General features: G+C 40.6%; 1 non-coding gene across 1 annotated transcript; it reads right to left on the bottom strand.

Annotated features, from left to right (window-relative positions):
• Window positions 1–5,819: 5,819 nt before the first annotated feature.
• LOC120105284 lies at window positions 5,820–5,925 on the bottom strand. Its single transcript, XR_005507679.1, has one exon. It is a non-coding gene; the product is annotated as a small nucleolar RNA R71 (small nucleolar RNA).
• Between the last annotated feature and the right edge of the window lie 511 nt (window positions 5,926–6,436).

The raw sequence follows: 6,436 nt of genomic DNA, 5'->3' as shown, positions 1-6,436 counted from the left end.
CTGGCCGACATGGTCAATAACATTTTGATTGGTTCACTTAATGATTCAAGTTAGCCCATGCCTTAAGAAAAATCAGTATGACTGATTTAGGTGTCTCCTTAACCGGTTTCAGTCTAATCTGATTTGGTGAAGTCAGTGGAAGAAACTAGACTAACTGGATCTTCTCATCTATCCTAATTATGAAATCCTCTAAAATTATTAGGTCCTTAAAATGAAATGGTTATGGGGATAACTAGGTCATAGCCTCCCATTAAGTTGGGTGATAATGGGTCCAATGTTTTGATAATTATTGGAGGCGCGACACGCCTGGTACTTATCAAGCATTGGAATTGTCATTCAATATATGATGAGTTAAGTGTACCTTCAATAGGCGATCAGGTAAACCGAGCCACACTCGGGCTTGGTCGTCTATTAGTTGATTAAACTTAACCCTTCATTTAATGGTTGGACCTGACTAGGGTATTCGGTGGAAGCGCCACACGCCTGCCGAAGAACCTAGGGCAAAATTATCACTAGAAGTTACTTGGTGAAGCAACTGGTTTAGAACCTACCAATAGATGCGTATGGGTTAGCCGAGCCACACTCGGGCCTATATGCGATCTATTGGGTTCTAGTGCTCACTAAAGAATTAGGAGTAATTTTTCGAATTAGAGGTAGAGGCTACCAATTTGTATAAAATAGTGGGAGTACCTTTAGACTAAAGTCCAAGTCTATTGAGTTTAGTCAATTCATATAAATTTTCTTTTTATGCAGAAATGGCCACTAATTTGTCACTTCGCTCATTATTGGACAATGACAAGTTGACTGGTCCAAATTTCAATAATTGGCATAGGAAACTGAAATAGTACTAGAGCATGAGAGGATCCTTTATGTGATAACGGATCAAGCACCTGAGCAGCCCGCTGCTAATGCATCAAGATCGGTCAGAGACACTTATCAGAAGTGGCTCAATGACGGATCACTGTTCGATGCATCGTGTTGGCAGCAATGAGTGATGAGTTTAGTAGGTATTTTGAGAATACGCAGCCGAAAGATATCATGCAAGTGTTGAATGAATTATTCAGCGTTCCTAACGACGTTGAGAGGCACAAAACTAGTTATGCCATCTTCAGCGCCCGAATGAAAGATGGAACCTCGATAACTGATCATGTACTGTACATGATTGAGTTGATCGAGCATCTAAGCTCTCTTGGCTTTTTCCTTCATGATCAATTGGGGAAGGTTGCCATACTAAACTCATTGCGTGGATCATACCGTTCTTTTCTCACTTATTTTCGTACGACGAAACCTGTAGTAAATTATCACCAATTGTTGGGGTTACTACAGATGTTTGAGAATGATCACCAACTTCTTAGAAAGATGGTGAACTTAGTGGGAGGTTCATCCAAGGGTCGTCCCTTTAAGAAAGGAAAAAAAAAATAAAATCCAAAAGAAACAGGTGCACCATGCTCAGCCTAGTTAGAAAAAGAATAAAAAGGCTGATCAGAGAAAGACAGAGTGCTTCTTCTGCAAAAAGCAAGGACATTGGAAGAGAAACTGTCCTCTTTACATTGCATCACTCGATCCGAACCGGCCTAAGAATAGTGGGCAATCAGTTGCCAATCAAGGTACTTATATGATAACACCTTGCAATTTTTCTATTTGTGATAATTCGACCTGGGTATTGGATACCAGTAGTCCTTTTAATATTTGCAATTCGTTGTAGGGGCTACAAGTCAGTAAGAGGTTTGAAGAAGGAGAAAGGTTTCCGAATGTTGGAGATGGAAGACCAGTTCCAGTTCTAGCTTTAGAAATTCTTAAACTTGAATTCAGCTCTCATGTAAATGTCCTTAGTGATTGTCACTATTGTCCAAGTTTTCTATTGAATACCATTTCTGTAGGCCTTTTGGCCAAAAATGGTTATGAAATAGCAATAAAAAATGATTATTGCAATGTTATTTGGAATGGTGTTGTTGTAATGAATGGAATTCTGAGTAATGGCATTTACATTTTGTCACAGCCTGTTCATGTAATGTATAAATTCAATAAGCGCCATAGAATAGATAATGTCACGGATGTCTACCTTTGGCATCAAAGGCTAGGTCATATTAACAAGAACAGGATGAACATGTTAAGTAAAGAGAAAATCCTCGATGTTAATGATTGTGAATCATTGACAACCTGTGAATCATGCCTTCTTGGTAAAATGACCAAATCACATTTTACCGGAAAAGGTGAATGAGCCAGTGATTTATTGACCCTTGTACATTCTGATGTATGTGGGCCAATGAGTACAAATGCTAGAGATGGGTATTCATATTTTATTACATTTACAGACGACTTTTCTAGGTATGGTTATATCTATTTAATGAGACATAAATCTGAATCATTTGAAATGTTCAAATTATATCATAATGAAGTAAAAAACAAACTGGAAAGAGTGTTAAAACTCTTCGATCAGATCGAGGAGGTGAATATCTGTTGCCCAAGGTGACAAGCCAAGAGGGTGATAAGTGTTGAATAATTTATAATTTAGTTATCTTTCCATAGCACTTACCAATGTTCTTAAACGGATAAATACTTATTTTATCATAAAATTGAATAATCATTGAAATAAATTTAATACATGTCAAGAAATAAATAATTCCCTCCTTAAGCTAAGTGCAAGTAATCCTAGAGACTCAATAACGTTGGGTTTGAGCTCAATGCCCAACTGCCATGCATGCACTCAAGCACTGTCCACCATCCGTGGCTCTCCAAGTGATCCAATGGTTTAGAAATTTCCATTTTCGCATCACGATTCCTCCCAACCGTCCGCGATGAAGTATCCAATCGTCCCAGGATCCGTGCCATTCTTCAGCTCGAGCTCAAGTCAATCACATGATGGAGCTCAACCCAATAGACCAAGCCAAAATAGGGGAGATCAGCCCAATGCAAAGTGTGCAAGCTCAGCCGTCTCGCAGCTTGTTGAGTTGGTTTCTGCATCAGCCTTCCATCCCAGCGTCGAAGCAGGGGAAGCATCCAACCCTCCGTGATCCACGCAGTGCACCAGCGACCAGCTCCTTCCCAGCCGCATCCCACGAGTGCCCATCGCGTCCAGCTCCTCTGCCATCAGCCCGCCCCAGCCGGCTCCAATCACAGCGCTGAAACAGGGAGACTCTTTGATGCCGATGATTCGAATCCTCCCCCACCAAAGCAACCCGATCCTCCATCCTCACTTCAAAACAACAGGACCTCGTATCAGCCGCATGCCAGATCCACCTACGCGGCATCGTCTTCATCTTCGACCCTTCTTCCGCCCGTGACACAGCCCATTCCACCTCCCAGCAGCCGAGATCCCGCGACCCGATCAGCTCCTTCCAGCCAGCCGAGCGTCTTCCGCATCCAAGAGTCCAGATTCCCAGCTCCAAGCCATGATCCGCTCCTTCCAGCTCGCGTCCCTCCTTCCTGCGACCCAGCATCCCGTTCTTCATCATCACCGTCCGCGTCTCCTCCGGATTCAAGATCCCCAAATCCCGGATGACCCCGCCTCCACTGCTCTTCTCCCTTCCGCATTCACTAGCATCTACAATCAAGCCCGAGATCCAACCATTGACGCCCTTCATCATCTTCGTCCGCGATCTGCCCCCCAGCATCACGCCCTCCTCCTCTATCGGGATCCATCACTGGTCTTCAGCGGTCTATAAGAGGAGGACGGTTGGGAAGAACGGGAAACGAGGCCACGGTTTGAAGAACAGAGGAGGAGCCTCTGTTCGGAAGAGAAAGAAATAAAAAAAGAGAGAAAGGAGGGGGGAGAGAGAATACTTTGGGTTATTTCGGGAATAATGGGAGCTGAAGTTTTTAATTTGAAGATGGGAGGTCGTCCGGAAGCCATGCTCGGCTAAACATCTAGTCTAGGGCTGGATGAAGCCCTAGCAATGTTACAGGGCATTGTAGTCCTTATTTTCTTTATTATTTTGGAGCTTGTTTAAATTCTTATTATCAATGAAAAATCCTTTTATGATGTTTAAACTTTGAGCATGCTATTTATTATTCATGTTTGCTAAAGTAGTCTAAGATGATCCATGCCTAGGAAGATGAGGTGTACTGCACCCTAGGTTAGCATAATTAGGTAGACACTTCTTGCTATACCGAAGATGGATTTTCTTAAAACTCTTTATGCTTTTATTTTAAAAGGCTTGTAGCCAATATTGCATGTCTCTCCAGAAGATAAAAAAATAAAGAATACAAACCCTGATGCAATGCTATGTGGTGGACTCCAAATCCTAGATCCATTTATTCTAAAAATTCTAATTCGCACTCATAGTTTAATTTAGTTAAATCAAGTTAGCAAATTCTTCTTCTTGAGTTTTTTTTAAAAGAAAAATAACTTATTCTCCAATCCCTGTGGACCGACACCCGTAATCACTATCCTACAGGATACGTGCTATTTCATGGTTTATTTTTGAAATTAAAATAACCGATCAATTTTTGGCGCCGTTGCCGGGGATTGCTAGCATAGTTATTTTTCCTATCATTAAAAAAAAAATTGTTAATTAAAAAAAAACTTTCAAAAAAAACATATATATATTTAAAATAAAATAAAAAATTATTTTCTATTATTGTTACTTTTCTTATCTCCTTTTTCTCTTCTACTAATTTTTTTTCTTTTTTAATTTTTTCTTTTGGTCTTATTTGATCAAGAATCGAAGAGGAGATCTGGGCTATCAAAAAGGAATGCTTTAGAGGTTTGCCTAAAAAAATTTTAAATTGCTGGGGAAATTCTCTTTGGTAACCTCTAAACCTTTCTTATTTAAATTAATTATTAGCTTGAAATTTTGTGGTGATTGTTTGATTTTAATTTCAGCAAAAGTGTGAATACATGCTTGATACACATACACAAATTAATCCGCACATAGTAAGGGCAATCACCCCAACAAGATAAGAGCCGAATTTCATCACCGGATTCTTGCCCAACTTAGGTGAACTCAATCTCACATAGTGTCACTTTAATTAAAATCAATTAGACGTTGACTCCTAGGGACATTCGAGCTCAATAGGACGAAGATCACCGAAAGTTGCACCAATTTCGCTCTATGGCTTAGTTGATGTCTAGGCAAGCTTTGTCCCTATAAGGGAGACAGTTCATCTGTTCGAGGCAAGTGGATTTTAAGTGGGATCTTTGCGAACGCATCGTGACCCCTCCACTTACCTGTTTGCTTACCTAGTCAACTCGGTTCATTAGACTGAATTGGAGGCTTAGGTGCCCTCTTCAAACCAGTTAGGAGCTGTCTAGTGATTTTAGGACAAATACAAGGATTTATGTGTTTTTCTTTTATTGCATGCTTGATTGATCAAGTACTAGTGTATGCAAGGGAGTCATTCTAGAGTACGTGACCTATTACCTTTTGACCCTAAAATAGAACGGACCCTTAGAAATATTCAAGCTGAGATCAAAACCTTAGAATCATTCCCACCCCCTAAGATGGCTGAAGAACAACCCAAACTCCTGAGGGAGTACTTTACTCCCACCATTTACACTTCCCCATCTTGTATTCGACTACCTGAAGTAGCAGCGGTACAATACGAAAAAAAGTCTAGTGTGATCCAAATGCTCCCATCTTTTTATGGGCTCACCAACGAAGAACCATATAAATACCTAGATGAATTTCTTGAGATTTGCACCACTGTCAAGATTCAGAACTTCACTGATGATGCTCTGAAACTTAGATTATTCTCTTTCTCCTTTAAAGATAGAGCCAAACAATGGCTGAATTCTTTAGAAGCTAACTCGATTCTTTCTTGGGATCAAATGCAACAAGAATTTCTTAAAAAATACTTTTCCATAGGAAGAACGAACCAGTTTAGATGTGCCATTACAAGTTTCTCCCAAACTGAGGGAGAAGAATTTCATGAAACTTGGAAGAGATTTCGGGACCTAATCCGTAAATGCCCTCATCATCAAATACCTAAGTGGCAGCTAGTGCAATATTTCTATGACGGATTGACTGAACGAAACCGTCAGATGATCGATGCTGCATGCGGGGGGACTTTCATGCTTCAAAATGAGCATGAAGCATGGCAATTATTTAAAAATCTTAATGAAAACTCCCTCCACCATGCTTTCTGTTCTCGTCAAGTACCCCCGAGTTCTCAAAGAAAAGGGACCATTTGTGAAATAAGTCATTCCATGGACCTGTCTAGCAAGGTAGATGCATTGTCCCATAAGATTGATCAATTGATGATAGGAGGACATATCGTTAGCTCGTCTCAAGCACAAGTGTGTGCTATTTGTTCTAGCCCATCGCACCCTATTCATGAGTGCCCCTCAGCGCCCCAATTTTCCGAACTCGTGCAAGAATATATCAATGCTGCTCAGACACAGCCTAGACCGGATAATGACCCATTTTCCAATACATATAACTCGGGATGGTGGAATCATCCAAATTTTTCTTGAAGGCAGCAAGCTTCGAATAAT

This window comes from Phoenix dactylifera, unplaced genomic scaffold, assembly GCF_009389715.1.
Source record: "Phoenix dactylifera cultivar Barhee BC4 unplaced genomic scaffold, palm_55x_up_171113_PBpolish2nd_filt_p 000248F, whole genome shotgun sequence".
NCBI lineage: Eukaryota > Viridiplantae > Streptophyta > Magnoliopsida > Arecales > Arecaceae > Phoenix > Phoenix dactylifera.
The sequence above is the reverse complement of the archived record's forward strand: the minus strand, read 5'-3'. Positions and strand labels throughout refer to the sequence as shown.